General features: G+C 47.5%; 3 long non-coding RNA genes across 3 annotated transcripts; 1 reads left to right on the top strand and 2 right to left on the bottom strand.

Moving 5' to 3' along the window:
* Positions 1–297: 297 nt before the first annotated feature.
* Positions 298–1,087, bottom strand: LOC135810960 (uncharacterized). The gene is made up of 3 exons (XR_010552480.1): positions 1,028–1,087; positions 660–717; positions 298–351 (listed from the first exon to the last, which is right to left on the bottom strand). It is a non-coding gene; the product is annotated as an uncharacterized LOC135810960 (long non-coding RNA).
* A 3,859-nt stretch (positions 1,088–4,946) lies between these two features.
* Positions 4,947–10,571, bottom strand: LOC135810991 (uncharacterized). The gene is made up of 3 exons (XR_010552481.1): positions 10,485–10,571; positions 5,314–5,362; positions 4,947–4,996 (listed from the first exon to the last, which is right to left on the bottom strand). It is a non-coding gene; the product is annotated as an uncharacterized LOC135810991 (long non-coding RNA).
* Positions 10,572–14,704: 4,133 nt separating this feature from the next.
* Positions 14,705–15,888, top strand: LOC135810773 (uncharacterized). The gene is made up of 3 exons (XR_010552380.1): positions 14,705–14,916; positions 15,103–15,188; positions 15,369–15,888. It is a non-coding gene; the product is annotated as an uncharacterized LOC135810773 (long non-coding RNA).
* The last annotated feature ends 2,057 nt before the right edge of the window (positions 15,889–17,945 follow it).

Raw genomic sequence — 17,945 nt, 5'->3', positions numbered from 1 at the left:
GCACCAAGAAAAAGAGCCACATTTCTCTAAAGAACTCGCCCAGGGCTGCTGAAAGCTGAAAAATAACCTATCTCACAGTTTGGGTCTTTTTACCGGTGAATCTTCACTTTGCGACTAAACTATTCACAGCAGTGCCAAATTTTCTGGGTAACTGAATGTGGGTGCCAGCGCCTTACAAGCAAACCTAAAATCAAATCAATCCGACCACTGACATTACAGCTGGGCCATGTTATAGAGAGGTACATTGAAATTGAAAGGTCAGCACAAATGGTCAAAATCCGACATTTTCTCACCTTTCTGCCCGTTCGAAGCTCAGGAAACGACAAAGACCATCCTCATCTCCTTGTGTAGCTGGACATAGACAAGTGCATAAGAAAAAGAGCCACATATCTCTAAAGAACTCGCCCAGGGCTGCTGAATGTTGAAAAATAACCTATCTGACACTTTGGGGCTTTTTACCCGTGAATCTTCACTTTGCGACTAAACTATTCACAGCAGTGCCAAATTTTCTGGGTCACTGAATGTGGGTGCCAGCGCCCTACAAGCAAACCAAAAATCAAATCAATGCGACCACTGACATTACAGCTGGGTCATGCTATAGAGAGGTACATTGAAATTCAAAGGTCAGCACAAATGGTCAAAATCCGACATTTTCTCACCTTTCTGCCCATTCGCAGCTCAGAAACAGAGAATGACCATCCTCATTTCCTTGTGTAGCTGGACATAGACAAGTACACCAAGAAAAAGAGACATATTTCTCTAAAGAAGTCGCCCAGGGCTGCTGAAAGCTGAAAAATAACCTATCTGACACTTTGGGGCATTTTACCCGTGAATCTTCACTTTGCGACTAAACTATTCACAGCAGTGCCAAAGTATTCTGGGTCACTGAATGTGGGTGCCAGCGCCTTACAAGCAAACCAAAAATCAAATCAATGCGACCACTGACATTACAGCGGGGTCATGTTATAGAGAGGTATATTGAAATTCAAATGTCAGCACAAATGGTAAAAATCCGACATTTTCTCACCTTTCTGCCCGTTTGCAGCTCAGAAACAGACAATGACCATCCTCATCTCCTTGTGTAGCTGGATATAGACAAGTGCACCAAGAACAAGAGCCACATTTCTCTAAAGAACTCGCCCAGGGCTGCTGAAAGCTGAAATAACCTATCTCACAGTTTGAGGCTTTTTACCCGTGAATCTTCACTTTGCGACTAAACTATTCACAGCAGTGCCAAATTTTCGGGTCAATGAATATGGGTGCCAGCGCTCTACAAGCAAACCAAAAATGAAATCAATGCAACGACTGACATTACAGCTGGGTCATGTCATAGAGAGGTACATTGAAATCGAATGGTCAGCACAAATGATCAAAATCCGACATTTTCTCACCTTTCTGCCCGTTCGCAGCTCAGAAAACGACAATGACCATCCTCATCTCCTTGTGCACCTGGACATAGACAAGTGCACCAAGAGAAAGAGCCACATTTCTCTAAAGAACTCGCCCAAGGCTGCTGGAAGCTGAAAATAACGGCAGGGTCAAATTTCTTGGGGCACTGCCTACGGGTGAAAGCCATAGTCAGCAATCGCATGTCATCACGTACATTGAAAATCAACATAATTTTGCGAATCGCCTTTTTTTTCAGGATCACTTTTCAACGAAGACGAAGCAAAGTCGGCCGAACGAAGCCTAGAGGAAGAAAATCACCCTCTCCACTTCACCATCACGATACTGACATAGATACGAGATGAAACAACTAAAAAATCCACAAGAAAACTGTACGGCGACTTTGGTCTGACTTTGGTCTGAGAATTTCTATCACAATCAAAAATGTACGAGGAGCACTCAAAAATAAGCCACAGACGTACCTTTATCGCTCTCTACTCCTTTTTCAAGGCACAAAAGTCGACTCTCCACTTTCAAACCAGGAACTAGACATACCAGTGGTCCTTTTCAGCTGCTCCACGAGCGCAGGAAATGATCGCCAAGGGGTGCAGAGCAGCATCCATTCCAGAAAAAGAGCTAAAATACGAGTGAGACTGCATGCCTGAGTACATGAGTACATGTATGAGTACATGCAGAAAATAGTCAATTTCAGCGTTTCTGCTCCAAACAGCAACTAGCTTCGACTAGAAACAAAGATTACACCAAAGGATCAAACAACAACCATTTTCTGCAGTTTTTTGCAGATGGCTTCCTTGTGCTTGGCCCAGCACGCCAAAAATCACACCTCGGAGGAGTACAAAAATTACAACTCTCAGATGTCCTCGATTGCCGGGCCTCCTAGCAAACCAAAAATCTAAGCAATTCCAGCACCCACATTGCAGCTGGGCACATTTACCCACAGGTACATTGAAATGAACAGGTGTGCACAAATGGTCAAAAATTCACCATTTCTCACCTTTCCGACTATTCACAGCTGCAACATGGACAGTGACCACCGTGAATTCCTACTATAGTCACACAACGGGTAGTGCACGACAGAAATGACACACATTGTCATAAACGACCTGCCCAGGGCTCCTGAACCCTGTAATTCATCTATCTCCAAGTTTGGGGCATTTTGCCCGTACATCCGGAGCTGGAACTCAAGCCAGCTACGGCAGGGTCAAATTTCCTGGGGCACTGCCTACGAGTGCAAGCGGCCTACTAGCAAACCAAAAATCTAAGCAATTCCAGCACCCACATACCAGCTGGGCCCATTTACCCACAGGTACATTGAAATGAACAGGTGTGCACAAATCGTCAAAAATCACCATTTCTCACCTTTCCGACTATTCACAGCTGCAACATGGACAGTGACCACTGTGAATTCCTGCAGTAGGCACACAACGGATAGTGCGCGACAGAAATGACACACATTGTCATAAACGACCTGCCCTTGGCTCCTGAACACTGAAAATCACATATCCCATATTTTAGGACATTTTGCCCATATATCCGGAGCTGGAACTCAAGCCAGTTACGGCAGGGTCAAATTTCCTGAGGCACTGCCTACGAGTGCAAGCGGCCTACTAGCAAACCAAAAATTTAAGCAATTCCAGCACCCACATTGCAGCTGGGCCCATTTACCCACAGGTACATTGAAATGAACAGGTGTGCACAAATGGTCAAAATTTCACCATTTCTCACCTTTCCGACTATTACCAGCTGCAACATGGACAATGACCACTGTGAATTCCTGGAGTAGGCACACAACGGGTAGTGCGCGACAGAAATGACTAACGTTGTCATAAACAACCTGCCCCGGGCTCCTGAACCCTGAAAATCACATATCTCCTATCTTAGGACATTTTGCCCATACATCCGGAGCTGGAACTCAAGCCAGTTACGGCAGGGTCAAATTTCCTGGGGCACTGCCCACAAGTGCAAGCGGTCTACTAGCAAACCAAAAATCTAAGTAATTTTATCACCCACATTGCAGCTGGGCCCATTTACCCACAGGTACATTGAAATGAACAGGTGTGCACAAATCGTCAAAAATTCACCATTTCTCCCCTTTCCGACTATTCACAGCTGCAACATGGACAGTGACCACCGTGAATTCCTGTCATAGGAACACAACGGGTAGTCCACAACAGAAATGACACACATTGCCATAAACGACCTGCCGAGGGCTCCTGAACCCTGCAAATCACCTATCTCCAAATTTGTGACATTTTGCCCGTACATCCGGAGCTGGAACTCAAGCCAGTTACGGCAGGGTCAAATTTCCTGGGGCACTGCCTACGAGTGCAAGCGGCCTACTTGCAAACCAAACATCTAAGCAATTCCAGCACCCACATTGCAGCTGGGCCCATTTACTCACAGGTACATTGAAAAGAACAGTTGTGCACAAATGGTCAAAAATTCACCATTTCTCACCTTTCTGGCTATTCACAGCTGCAACATGAAACAGTGACCACCGTGAATTGCTGCAATAGGCACACAAAGGGTAGTGCTTACAAGAAATGACACACATCGTCATAAACGACCCGCCCAGGGCTGCTGAAAGCTGAAAATAACATACACCTAGTTTGGGGCATTTTGCCCGTACATCCGGAGCTGGAACTCAAGCCAGTTACGGCAGGGTCAAATTTCCTGGGGCATTGCCTACGAGTGCAAGCGGCCTACTTGCAAACCAAACATGTAAGCAATTCCAGCACCCACATTGCAGCTGGGCACATTTACCCACAGGTACATTGAAATGAACAGGTGTGCACAAATGGTCAAAAATTCACCATTTCTCACCTTTCCGACTATTCACAGCTGCAACATGGACAGTGACCACCGTGAATTCCTGCAATAGGCACACAAAGCGTAGTGAAACGACAGAAATGACACACATTGTCGTAAACGACCTGCCCAGGGCTCCTGAACCCTGTAATCCACCTATCTCCAAGTTTGGGGCATATTGCCCGTACATCCGCAGCTGGAACTCAAGCCAGTTACGGCAGGGTCAAATTTCCTTTGGCACTGCCTACGAGTGCAACCGGCCTACTAGCAAACCAAAAATCTAAGCAATTCCAGCACCCACATTGCAGCTGGGCACATTTACCCACAGGTACATTGAAATGAACAGGTGTGCACAAATGGTCAAAAATTCACCATTTCTCACCTTTCCGACTATTCACAGCTGCAACATGGACAGTGACCACTGTGAATTCCTGCAATACGCACACAAAGGGTAGTGCACGACAGCAATGACACAGGTGTCAATGTCGACCTGCCCAGGGCTGCTGAACCCTGAAAATTTCGGGCTTTTTGCCCGTACATTCGGACTTGGAACTCAGGCCAGTTACAGGAAGGTCAAATTTTCTGGGGCACTGCCTACGAGTACAAGCCGCCTACTAGCAAACCAAAAATCTAAACAATTCCTGCACCCATATTGCAGCTGGCCCTATTTCCCCACAGGTACATTGAAAAGAACAGGTGCACACAAATGGTCAAAAGTTCAACATTTCTCACCTTTCCGACTATTCCCAGCTGCAACATGGACAGTGACCGTCACGAATAGCTGCAATAGGCACACAAAGGGTAATGCACAACAGAAATGACACACATTGTCATAAACGACCTGCCCAGGGCTGCTGAACCCTGATAATATCCTATCTCCAAGTTTGGGGCTTTTTGCCCGTGCTTCCGGACTTGGGACTCAAGCCAGTTACAGCAGGGTCAAATATCCTGGGCAACTTCACACAAGTGCAAGCGGCTTACTAACATACCAAAAATCTAAGCAATTCTTGCACTCACATTGCAGCTGGGCTCATTTACACACACGTACATTGAAAGGAACAGTTGCGCACCAACAGTCAAAAATTCACCATTTCTCACCTTTCCGACTATTCACATGTGCAACACGGACAGTGAGCACCGTGAATTCCTGAAATAGCCACACAAAGGGTAGTGCACAACAGAAATGACACACATTGTTATAAATGACCTGCCCAGGGTGGCTTAAAACTGAAAATAACCTACCTCTAAGTTTGGGTTTTTTGCCCGTGCTTCCGCACTTGGAGCTCAAGGCAATCAAAGCAGGGTCAACCACCGTGAATTCTTGCAATTATGCTAACATGTCGGCCGGTGTTGAGGAAGGCCGTGGCGGACAGAAGTTGTGGCGAAGAGCCAAACAAATATGCAATCTTTCTAAGCCCGGCGCTCCGATTCCCGATCTGTGAAATGGACTTTGACGACTACACGTGGTGTAGAGAAGGCCGCCTTGCTAGCTCGCCTCTTCTCTCAATATTCTTCACCACCTTCTTAGCCAACACACTGCATACGGCTAGCCAATGTCACGGTTGCGGAGTCATTCGAATTTCAATAATTTTAGAAGTACAATTAGTGTTCTTTGGACCCTATCAAGCGAGAGAACTGCATCTCACCTCGAAATTTGGTGTGTTCCACCAAATTTGGACCCATTTGCCGTGAAATTGCCCGTCACGCCTCAAATGACGTGCGCAGCTAATAGAGAGGCTAAGCTGCACATTATTTTGAGGTGACGCAAAAGTTGAGCTCACAGTATTTGGCTCGAGCGTCGAAAAACGACGCGAATGACCTGCAGCTCACTTCGAAAATTGGAGTTTTATCCGTCCGACCAGTCAAAAATCTACGACTATCCGTCGATCAGTAAACCCATCATATCTCAGTCATTTCTTGACCAAATTCCACGGGGTCTATCGCCGTTAGAAAACACCATGCTATCGTCTCGAACAATCGCCGAAGAGCTACGACGCTCCCTTGCAACGAAATTGTCTGCCGAAAGTAAATTCACGGAAATTGCGATTTTTCTGCGCTCGTGAACATTTCAAAGTCAGATTTTTCTTTTTTTGCATGACAGTTACGTCACCAAGCACATGCTCATGACGTAAAACCAAAAAAGTGTTCCGTACACAAAAATTCAAAGTCCAGCGATGGAGGAGAGTGAAATGGCGAGACAATTTGGATTCTGCCCGCAGATCTGGCGCTGGGGCAAGTTTGGCAAGTGGCGGCGCTTGACTTGTGGCTTTATAGATGTTGAATGTGGGCTCTGTGCATTCGTCGCGGAAGGACCTTTCCAGAAAGCATAAGATCCTGGAATTCGGCCAATGGAGACTAAAGTTATGATAATTTGAAGGTAAAAATAATTATTAATATGTCGTGAAATTGCAATTTTGGCCTTCGCAGCGATTTTGTCGGACGGATAAGGGTTAAAGGGGAAGTTAAGGCTAAAATCAAAATTTCACCAGTTGTAGTCTTTGGGGTGCTGAGTCGAATGGTCTTGGTCCGAGGAAGCTGAGACGCTCCCTTCCTACTTTATTCACAATCGAACTCGCGCACTTCCACCGAAACTGGGTGACTGCGCCCTACTAGATGGGGATTTGTATGCAAAATTTCACTAAAAGCGCCATTTCGTTCTTATAAAAGCACGGATGACCGCGATTGGCCCATATGTTAGAGTCTTTTGGACGCTGAGTCGACTGGTTTTGGTCCGAGAATGCTGCAATGCAGTGTTCCTCCTTTATTCCCAATCGAACATGGTTGAACAAGAGGTCACGTGCTCCTGCGTACACCAGTCACCTGGTCGCCGTGCCAGCCTAGCACCTGCAGGGTACAACTTACAGCCTGTTTGGACCTTTTTTGGGTGCACTCCTGTCACTCTAGTTGAACTAGAGTTGAACCTTGGTGTGAAAGTTGTCATCATGTCATCTTTTTTAGCCAAATTTGACGTGAAATTGCCCGTTACATCGGAAACAACGGTTAACCTCTTCAGCACGGCAGGGGTTTGTACCCGGCCCGCGGGCCGTTTTTCATTAAATTTCACTTTTTTCTAAAATTCGATTCTAGCTTGTGAATTTCACCTAACAATGTGCATTTATCATTGTGATGACTTATTTCAGCAGTAAAGTCAGTGTGAACATACCCTATTGCACAGATTTCAATGCAAATCAGCGCAGCAAATTTACGTATTTCCAGCACATCTATAAAAGCAGGACAGCTATTACAGGGTTTACTGCATGCAGTATCGCTTCTAGCTACAGGTATCAACAACTGCTAGTCAGAATGATAAAATATATAATGTATACTCATGGTTCACCCTCTATATGTACATATTTACATCGGTTTAGGACAAGCTACATGTCCGCAAACTCGAACAAATTTGCGTTTAGGAACCACTCGGCAATTGTGGAACAGCTATTTTCCTCGGTGCGATGTCTCGAAGCACTCAAGGCAATACCCTGGGTTCTTCGGGCAATCAGCACACATCTGCCGCACATCTCGGCGTTTCCCGTTGGCATAGCAGAACACACACATCTTCTGCGGCTTCTCCTTCTTGGCAGTCGCTGGGATGAGCCGTAGAAAGTGAGTGTCGAGTGGCTTTGCGGTACCGGCTGCAGCAGCCACAGCTGTGGTGTGCTCTGTGATTTCCAACTTGCCCTCTGCTATCAAACTCTTGATGGCTGCTTTCACCAAGTCATAATGCGACATCTTCACCTTCATCTTGTGCAGATAGTATGCGTTTAGCAGGGCCTGCTCCATCAGGTGCGTGGCCAGTTTTTTATACCATTTTCTGGTTTTCCGAGCAGCGGTGTACACCGAAATCATCCCGTCGTTTTTGTCCACACCACCCATCTTCTTATTGTAATCCTGCACCAAATCAAGCTTCCGTACCGGCCGGCGCTGGAGATCGCGCTTGCCAGTTGCACTGACCGTGGCTGTGTGGAGCGTGGAGAGGAAATGTACCTCTTTCGTGTCATGTAGCTTGATGAAAATCATGCCACCGCCACAGCGATACAGGAACTGGCCTTTCTGGAGGCCCTTGTGCTTTGCCACCTGCTTTGGAAGGCCAGTCCTGTTCTTGCGAACAGTGCCGCAGACGCCGGTGTTGTGCTCAGCCAAGTGAGTAGCAAGTGGCACGCTGGAGTACCAGTTGTCAACGAAGAGCTTGTAGCCCTTGCCGAGTAGCGGGTCCATCAGCTTGTCGACAACGGCACCAGGCACTCCAAGCTTCTTCACCGTGTCCGGGCTGAAAGTGTCGTTGTCTTTGCCCGTGTAAATGATAAAATTGTGGAGATAACCGCTGTCCTCACACAGGGCGTATATCTTCATTCCGAACCGTGCTCGTTTCGATGGAACGTACTGGCGGAATGAAATACAGCCCTTCCATGCCACCAGCTCCTCGTCAATGCACACCCACTCCTTCGGCACATACACTTGCTGAAAACGGTTTTGGAGGAAAGTCACCAAGGGCCGGATCTTGGTCAATTTGTCAGATTCGTCAACTTCATCGTTGTTGGCAAAGTGAAGGAAATTGAGAATTGATGTAAAACGCTCGCGGCTCATGGTGCGGTTGTAGAATGGTGTGGCTATCACAGGGTCAGTTGCCCAGTACTGGTCAATCTCCGGCTTGTTGACAATGCCCATGTTGAGGTAGAGTCCCAGGAAAACTTTCATCTCTCCAACAACAACTGGCTTCCACGAGCGGGCAAAACTGCGAGCCGGCAGAGTATGCAGGTTGGCATCAATAAATGCGCGTGCATAGCGATTGGTTTCCGTCACAAGATACTCAAAGAAATCTTCGTTGAAGAACAATTTCAGGTAGTCAAGTGGAGTTGGATCGTCTGGAAGCGGCATTTGGAGACCGGAGTTGCCAGTGAATGGCAGTGCGGTAGGTGCAATACTCTGCTTCACCCATATGCCTGGATGCATGTAATCACAATGTGCAGAAATTGTGTATTTCAGTATCAATTCACATATCTGTTGCATATTTATTTGTACTGCAGTACTTGGTGTCCATAACATCAACAGTGACATGCTAGAACGGGCACAAAAATATCTGCAATTCAAAATACCACTAAGTTAGCCCACCTTTGCAAAAATATAGTCAACAGCATGCAACAATGCATGAATATTTGAAATTTCAAAATTCAAAATTAGTGAAATTTTCAAATTGTAAATGCACCACCCAACTCACCTTCGCTTCCATCGTCACCTGCAGCTAGAACCTCGACAGCTTCCACATGCGACTTCAAGGACATGGCCTCGTCGCCAGCACTGGTGTCCTCCGTACCACCTGTTGCTGCTGCTTCCGTGCTCTCCATCCCCTCAACATCGTCAGCAGCATCGCCAATTTCTGGCGACGCACTTCGTTCAGGAGATGAAGACACAGACTCATCTGCCGACGAAAAATCGCTGTCAGAGACAGTTGGCTCATTATCGCTATCCAAACTCAGCGTGACCTGCTCTAAAACTTGGTCGATCTCCTCTGCGCTGTATCTACGTCGTGCCATGGTTGAAAATGTCAACAAATTGTCAACAAATTTATTTCTAATTTATTTCCGCACTGCGCGACCTACTCTTGCCGTGATACGTGGCGAACTCCACGTGTACTTGTCGTGATACGTCTCCTGAACAGGCCTAGCTCCGCGTGACCACGGTACAGGCCTGGTACTACTACACGGAAGCCAAAACAACTGTACGACGTGATGTAGATCGTATCACGTATATGTACGTGATCCGTGGACCGGTAGCATCCAGGATCACGTACATTTACGTGATGCGTGCTAAAGAGGTTAAGATGCACGTTATTTACGATATGACGCGAAAGGTCAGCTCGCGTTATTTGGCACGCGCGTTGGAAAACAACACGAGTGTCCTGCAGCTCGCGTCGAAAATTGGAGTTTTACGCCAGATTTGACGTGAAATTGTGCGTCACGTCAGACATGATGCGAAAGTTCAGCTCGCGTTATTTGGCACGAGCGTCGAAAAACAACGCGAGTGACCTGCAGCTCAAGTCGAAATTTGGAGTTCTACGCCAAATTTGACGTGTAATAGCGCGTCACGTCGGAAATACCGTGCATCTTAGCCTCTCTATTATAGCTAATGCCTACTTTCGACGTGAGCGGTAGCTCTCTCGCGTTGTTTTCTAACGCGCGAGCCAAATATCGCGATAGGAACTTTCGCGTCACGTCGAAAATAGCGTGCAGCTTAACCTCTCTAGCGTGCCGAGTGTCTCAGCTTGCACTCACCGTACTGTCACTCCTTTACTTCTCCTGTCTCCTAATAACGGAGCTGTGAGCTTCAGCTGCGATTGAGAGAGGGATGGCGTCGCGTCGGTGACCATTCTGAGAGCAATGTGTAAACAACACCGAAAATCGCAAAGAAACAAAAATAATAATAATGGATATGTCTGGCGGGCCAAGTAAACGCTGCAGCAGATGCATCACACTCTACAAGAATTCCCATCAGCTTTCCTGGCAAACTGAATAAGCAGCTGGTGTTTGCAAGATGAGACGCTTTCACGGCTTACCCGAAAGAGAGAGAGAGAGAGACCAAGTCTTTGCGTTCGTCACTGAAGTAAAGACGAAAAGAGTTTCCTATCATCCTTGTGACCTTGCCATGTTCCGAAGAACCTGCTGCATGCACCGTTCTTGTACTGGCACAGTGGCTAACGACGTCATTGCCATTCCGTAACCAGGTTACCTCCGGATCAATCGGAGTGATGCCTACACGTAGGCTACAGTAGCTGCTCACACTCACAGTCACACATGTCATTGTGTGGTTTCAGGAGCAGCGACTTGCGCGTAGAATCTACTACTGTACTTTTGCCTCTCCTGAAACCATGGAAACTGCCCCCAATCCCTCGGACCCGTCTGAAGGTGATGACGCTGCCATGGATGCGGCTGAGAAGAATGATAATTATTATGGATCGTGAGTTGTTTGAGGTTGTGACGGAAGACGCACTAAATTTTGCGGAAGCAGAGACGTTTGATAAGCCAAATCTGGCCATCATTGCTGATGTGCTATTATTGGAGACTGTGCTTATATTACGGAGGATTAGCAAGACGAAATTCGCGTTCGCGTTCACTCTCCAAGGAAAGTCGAACTCAGTGACGGAATTCGCGTTATGAGAAGGATTAGCAAACAGAATTCGCACATGCGCATGACGTTGACACGACGGACATTGTGTACAGACAGTACAGCGTGGTAAATTTATGACTGCCCTGACACGAATCCGCGATTCCTGTTCCGACTACTTTTCCGAACGAAAAATGCGAAAGTTCGCTATCCAGTTCGCGAACTGAAAAATGTTTGCGAACGCGAACGCGAATTTCGTCTTGCTAATCCTCCGTATTAGAGATAATACGGTATGTAGGTTATTTGCACAGCACACAAAATAGCGATTCTAAGGATGCAACAAATTTCGTGATTTGGCCCAAATCTGCAATTTTCTGCCAATAATTCCGCAAGCTCCTGGCAAGTTCGGCACTTTTCGCCGCATTTTGTTGTTGTTTTCTGCCGCAATTTATTGCGCCCGTTTTCGAGAATTTGTCGGCAAATTCCCACAGGGATAGTGTATTGAGCAGGAGTGGTGGTTTGTGCCGGTTTACCGATTGCAAGGTTCGACGTGCTTTCGTGTGCTTCGGATAGGCCCCGTGTAATATGCCGGCATTTTTTTTAGCATTTTCGGTACAATCCGCAAACCCAGCAATTTGGGCTGCTGATGCAGCATTTTGGGGGAAACGGAGCACTTGGCCGTTGTGTATCAAGATTGAGAGAAGAAAAACTTCCCAAACAAGAACGTCACTTCCGCATTCCGTGGGTTAGCTTCTTGTTGAGTAGTTTATGAATTGTTTCCCATGGCAACTCGAGCAAGCCTCTTAGTTAAGTCTTATTGAGTATTTTCTGACTCCCTGGTTTTGACGGCGTGTGCTGAGGATTACAAAAAAGTGAGCATTTCCGAGCATTTTCGGCAAGGTATGGGAGCATTTTCGGCAAGGTTTACGAGAATTTCCCAAAAGCATTTTCGGCAAAGTTTCGGGCATATTACACCGGGGCCTAGCTTCGGACGGCAGTCCTCAGTCAGTCAAGTGTCGGCAGCGCGAGTTCCAACCTGAGGAGCAGCCATCTTTTTTTTCGGATATTACCGCCGACGTCGCAATATCCTAGTTTCGCAGGTGTGGCCGAGCAGTTTAGGAAGCCTAGCGTATGAGCTGCAAAGCGCGTGGCATGGTTTTTCTGTGAAAGCCGCCTTCCATTAATGCATTGTGCTGCTGTATTCCGTCCAGAGATCGAGATGCATGGATGTATCGAAGCTGTGGCGAGTTTTGATGAACTCGTCGACGTATCCATACTTGAGTCTTCAACGAGAGAGCTTGGAAGCTCAGGGCCCTGCGCTATGCTTTGTTGCCTAGCTCATCGTGCATGTTGTTAGAACTGATGGAAATGCTTTTTCCTTTGATTAGCTACATCATTGTATTGCAAAAACGTTTCAATGAGATACTGAAGTACAAGTAACGTCTTTTGCATAGCTATGGGACCGGCGCTGACTTTGCCGATCACGAGCGTTCTGGAGTCGACGGGATGTCTGTCCTGACGTTTCCTGGGACCGGCGCTGACTCTGCCGATCACGGGCGTTCTTCTTCTTCTTCTTCTTCTTATTATTATTATACTGACGGCAACTAACATCCATTCTGATTGCATTTACTCGTCTCCCTACTTCGTTTTTTTCTTCAGAAAATCTCCCCATACAGCAGGGAGTCGTTTACATAATATGACTCCCTGCTATAGATCTAAATGACTGTATATACGTTATAATTATTATGCTATCGGCCTACATGCGATTCCCGGGCTGGTCGACAGGCGGCCCAGCCAGCCTGCTAGTGGGATCTCGGCCTCGCACACAAACCCACAGAAAATGTTACTGCACTGAATGCATTCCCCCGATACACTTCGCATATATACTCATTCTCTTTTTTTTTTTTTTTTTTTATGCAGTAGTTTATTTTTTATTTTTTATGAAAGACCCTTACGTTTATAATACCAGAAAAAATAATAATATGTAGCGCAAAATAAAGAGGAAGCGAAATCGCAGCCCGCAAAGGAGGCTAGCTAGCTTCTCAAACCTGGCGGAAACAGGTTAGGGTTGTTCCGTCCATGCACAAAATGATTCACAAAATGAGCCAGATACACTGCACCATAGTTTTTGTGAACATTATTGTGTTTACACACCCATGAACAACGTCCAGTTGCACCCTTGTGTATCGTGGGGTTCCCGGAGACACTTGTATTTTGTTGCACATGTGGTGCGTGCCAATGAAGAAACGGTTGAATATATCTTGCGCCCTCCGCGGGGATTGACGGGTATCCCACCGTTAGAAGAAACATACTAATGAAGGTCTGCTTCATGTATTTCATGAGTTTCGTGAGTTCATCTCTATTAGGAATAATACATGACATTTGTAATCTTTGAGATGCATATATACTCATTCTCTTGATGGTACCGTACTCTTGATGGTACGGGACAGGTACGGGATAGCGCTAGGCATATCGATGGCACAAACAAACAAAAATATTGTGGCCAGCTGTCTTTGCTGGTACGGTACAGTATGGGACAGATACGGGATAACGCGAGGCGTGACACAAACAAACAAACAAACAAATAAACAAACAAACAAACAAACAAACAAACACCAAATTAAAACTGTGTGGACCCTGGCTAGCGCCATACGTTACTGAAGTAACGTCTTCTGCATAGCTACGGGAATAAACATAATTATATGTACGACTCATAACCGTATTGCATTAGTATTCCTTCTTCGAGAGCAGGTCACGACTGATTTTCGTTCCTTCGTGTGCTAGCGGACCCCTGCGTGGTTTGCGTTTTGATGAGCCAGCGAGTGCGGCTCGGTCGATCGGGTCGAGGTGTGAAGATCTACGGACGTCTGTCCGAGCCGAATCTGCCGGCGCACTGCCTGCTGTTCGCGCAGTCTAGAATCTTCTGAGTAGATCTACGTCTAGTGCTACTAGTTTGAGTGTCCGTAGGCTAGGCTGCATCTAATGCTAGCACAGTAGCAGACGAGCAATTACTTCCCAACCAGGTGATTGTCGTTGTCTGGTGGAATTCTCTAGCTCTGTACAGAAGTCACCGTGCCACGTGCTAACTACGTGTGAGCAGCTGATTGGCCCATTTCAAAGTTCACACCAGACCGCGATGTCCTTTTCCATGCATTAGCGAGTGCTTTACACGATGAAGCGGTTGTATTGTTACTGGTACAGTGGTAGACCACGCGGCTAGCACTGCTAGACTGCCACGGGCAAGGGCCGTTGGACGGCTTCCGAGAATCGTATGGTGTAAGGTCAAAGTTCACGCTCGAAGAATGCTAGCAGCTGCATCCGCTCGCCAGCGAGGCCGGGTTGAATCAACTTACTAACTAATATTACTTTTTCCTTGTAGATCAAGAACATGTTTCATTATTCGTTGTTGTTTGGAAGGAAGCACGTAATGTCCTTCTTCTCCGTTTGCTTTCTTTGAGGCTAACCCGAGACACTGTAAAGCCGGCCAGCATTTGATAGGTGTGTACAGAGCAAAGATAAGATGTAGTCGATAGGCTTATTTTTGAAGGATTCCGACTATCGTGTGCAGGTTTCTCAACTGGAGCGCCACGGGGAGCGAAGAAGGTAAATTTTGGCCTTCATCTCTTTCACCAAGTGTTGTGTATTCCTCGCGAACCATCTTTGCGCTTTACAGGAACACTCCTGCCCGCATAACATGTGGCGTCTTCGTGTGGGTCCGCAGTAAATATAAAACACTGTCCTGTGATGATTCAGCCCTGTCTTCTGTTGTCTTTCTCTTTTTCTTTGCAGCCAAGGAGTGTATCAAGAGGCTTGATGCGCATGCGCGGTGCGACGGCGGCACACTTCTGGCTGCATCTTTTTACATTTCCCAAGAGGTAAGAATTTCCTTTGTTGACTATCATTCTTATGTCGTAAGGGGATTCTGGTGTCCTAGTTGACCACCTTATTGAATCGTGAATAGGATGCACCTCCACTTTCTCCTTCACTCTTGCCAACTAGCAGTTCAACAAGCACACGATTATCTACTAACAAGCGTTATTTCTGTTGTTTTGTAGGAAAACATGTTGCTGTGTACCGCTAGCTATTGCGGACACTGGGATTGCCCTGCGGGTGCGCCACTCATATCACCTTGTCGGTCACAAACACCTGCTACGCTGTCGTACCGTCCGGATGTTTTGCGGCCAGAACCTTTGGAACTCCAGGTATCCATCGCTGGAAGGGGTGCTCTCCTTTCGTTCAGGTACAGTACCCATGTTGGATCAGTTTTACTACAATGCCTTTGTCCGTGTTTTCACTGCTCCTTCCTAGCTGCATTTTGCATTTCTGGCATCGACGCCAAAATATAATTAATAGGATCTGGGCCATGAACCTGTAGTTTTTTATGAGTTTCCACTCAAACCTATCTATTTCCATTTGGGAAGACAGCACAGGATGTGCGCTCTTACAACTCACTTCGCACTGCTGGTATTGCCTCTCATAAAAAAAGAGATTTGTTCGATTATATCGTGGCGCTGTTTCAGAAACCTAGCGACGGTTTGTTGCTCCACCTTGGGACCTATCTGTCCATACAGCTTATGTAGGTCTTGTGTTTTGTGTGTGGGGGGGGGGGGGGGGAGGGGGTGTGATTCCGCCTGCTATTGCTTGGTGTTTATGGTTCCGTATCTCCTGTCGTGGTCCTGGAAATCCGGTCGAATGACCAGGGCCGGCGCCCTCAGTGTGTACAGAACGTTGCATGCAGTGTATAATTATATTGTTCGTATGCGTACTCTCGGCTTCATGGCCAGCGTCCTGGGCCGCTTGACCTCCGACCAGATTTCCAGGTGCATGACAGTAGTTAGGATAATGACATAGATCAACCGAAATCAGGAGCCTGTAAAATGTGCTAAATGTTTGCTTTTTATCATTTTATGCTTTTCTTTATCTGCTTTTCATGAGTTTCCAATAATCGCTATTAGCATTCCGCGCACGCAGACGGCATGCAGGCAGGCATACATCATTAGCATTCCGCGCACACAGACGGCATGCAGACAGGCATACACCACACGAATAAGGCTAGGTTGTGTTGGGTAAGTACTGGTGACGAGGAACTGGTTGGTCTTTGCCGCAAGGTAGGCACGAGCCCGTGAGGCTGCGAGTGCCGCAGAAAGGCAGAAGCCCGGAGGCTGTGATTGCCGCAGGAAGGCAGAAGCCCGGAGGCTGTGATTGCCGCAATGGAAAGGCAGGACCATAAGGCCATAATGCCGCAATAGAAAGGCAGACCAGTTATGAGTGACTCGCCACCAGGTTTATTGTACTTGAAGTAGGAATGATGCAATGTAGTATTAATGGTTAGTGGTGGGATGGTGGGTCAGCAAAAGACAAAGGCAGCAGGATGCAAGTCGGGCATGAGCCAAAGCAGAGAAGACTCAAAACTGAGAATGGCAAGGAGATGTGCCACGTTGCGGACTCGGACCCGATCAAAACTAAATTAATTATTGTGATGGCGTACGCATAAATTAATGTGATGCACAGCAGGCGGTCTTGCCGGTCGCGGCAAGGCGCGCTAAACAAGTGCCGCGGCCAGAACCGTAGAGGGCGCTGTAGCGCAGCAGATACGTAGTTGCGAGATGTGCGCCTACGCTAAACTGAATTCATTACATGAATACATCATTAGCATTCCGCGCACGCAGACGGCATGCAGGCAGGCATACATCATTAGCATTCCGCGCACACAGACGGCATGCAGACAGGCATACACCACACGAATAAGGCTAGGTTGTGTTGGGTAAGTACTGGTGACGAGGAACTGGTTGGTCTTTGCCGCAAGGTAGGCACGAGCCCGTGAGGCTGCGAGTGCCGCAGAAAGGCAGAAGCCCGGAGGCTGTGATTGCCGCAGGAAGGCAGAAGCCCGGAGGCTGTGATTGCCGCAATGGAAAGGCAGGACCATAAGGCCATAATGCCGCAATAGAAAGGCAGACCAGTTATGAGTGACTCGCCATACCGCCAGTACATACCCATACACAACAGTATTGCAGTGCAGCATAGCATAGTTCATTATGAGGGAATTGTGTGAATTGAGAAACATCGGTGTCAGGGAGATGATCTTACTGAGGATAGTTTGCTGGCCAGCGTTCGGGCCGATGACGGTGGTGTCCGGATGTAGCGTAGGCATGCATCACTGCGCCACCGTCCCGCGGAGCGGATCTGGTGGTCGGGGACGCCAGCAAGGGCAGCAGTGGTAGCGGCCCCGATACGGAAGCTGTGGCCTGCATAGTCCTGCCAGTTTGCCACGCCGCTGGTGCTAAGCAGCGTGCGTACGTGGGCTGTAAAAGTGCTGCGGTTGAGGCGTTGCCCGTTGGCCAGGATGAACACAGCACTGCCTGGACGAGCAGAGGCGGTTGCAGTGAGGTAGGTGAGCATGGCTCTCACAGCGCAGTATGGCGGCACCGCTGGCCCGATCAGCACCGTCGTACCTTCCCCGGACGGGTCTGTCTTCGAGCGTGGTAGGTGCACATGGAGCATCCCTGACTCGAATGTCAAACAGCCGCGCGTGGTAGGTGCTTCTAGCAGTTCACCGCATCTGAAGAAACCAAAGAACACGGCAAGCATAGCGGCATGCAGGCAGCGCTTGTCGTGAGGGCACATGGCTGGAG

The sequence above is a fragment of the Sycon ciliatum genome, chromosome 2 (assembly GCF_964019385.1).
Source record: "Sycon ciliatum chromosome 2, ocSycCili1.1, whole genome shotgun sequence".
Taxonomy (NCBI): domain Eukaryota; kingdom Metazoa; phylum Porifera; class Calcarea; order Leucosolenida; family Sycettidae; genus Sycon; species Sycon ciliatum.
This window is presented reverse-complemented; position numbering and strand designations above follow the sequence as displayed.